Raw genomic sequence first — 726 nt, 5'->3', positions numbered from 1 at the left:
GTTAAGTTCCACAAACTTGGAACATAAAGTTTTGACAGAGGAAATCGGCCATGTCCTTTCATGGGAACCATCCTGGTATAGGCTTTAGGGTTCAAATGGTTCAAATGGCTCTGAGCACTATGGGAGTTAACAGGTACGGTCATCAGTCCCCTAGAACTTAGAAATACTTAAACCTAACTAACCTAAGGACATCACACAACACCCAGTCATCACGAGGCAGAGAAAATCCCTGACCCCGCCGGGAATCGAACCCGGGTACCCGGGCGTGGGAAGCGAGAACGCTACCACACGACCACGAGCTGCGGACGTATAGGCTTTAGGGGTTCCGTTTGGTCTCAGAGCAGTAATGCTGAATTTAAGGATGGTTTTCCGGCACACCACACCCAACGTGGACGACTTTTTTAGAATAACATGGATGGTATTTTTGACACCGCCTGTCAAAGTGGCTTCAATACAGGGGTGATTATTCTTCAAAAACCTTTTTTTTATAGCGGCAAGAATTAAAACTACTTTTTCACCTACTGTAATGTTTTTATTTTTTAACATATCATGAAAAGGTTATGTTAAAGTGCCTAAATACTGTTTAGACACAATGAAGTTTGCAGTGTTCTCTAAATAGATTGGCACCCCGTACTTTGCTTGTGTAGACTGTATGGTCTGCACAGATTTTGTTTTTCTTTAATCGAATTTCCATCTACTTCAAAAATCGTAACATCTTCGAAACTT

Source organism: Schistocerca americana, chromosome 10, assembly GCF_021461395.2.
Source record: "Schistocerca americana isolate TAMUIC-IGC-003095 chromosome 10, iqSchAmer2.1, whole genome shotgun sequence".
In the NCBI taxonomy this organism is placed as follows: domain Eukaryota; kingdom Metazoa; phylum Arthropoda; class Insecta; order Orthoptera; family Acrididae; genus Schistocerca; species Schistocerca americana.
This window is presented reverse-complemented; position numbering follows the sequence as displayed.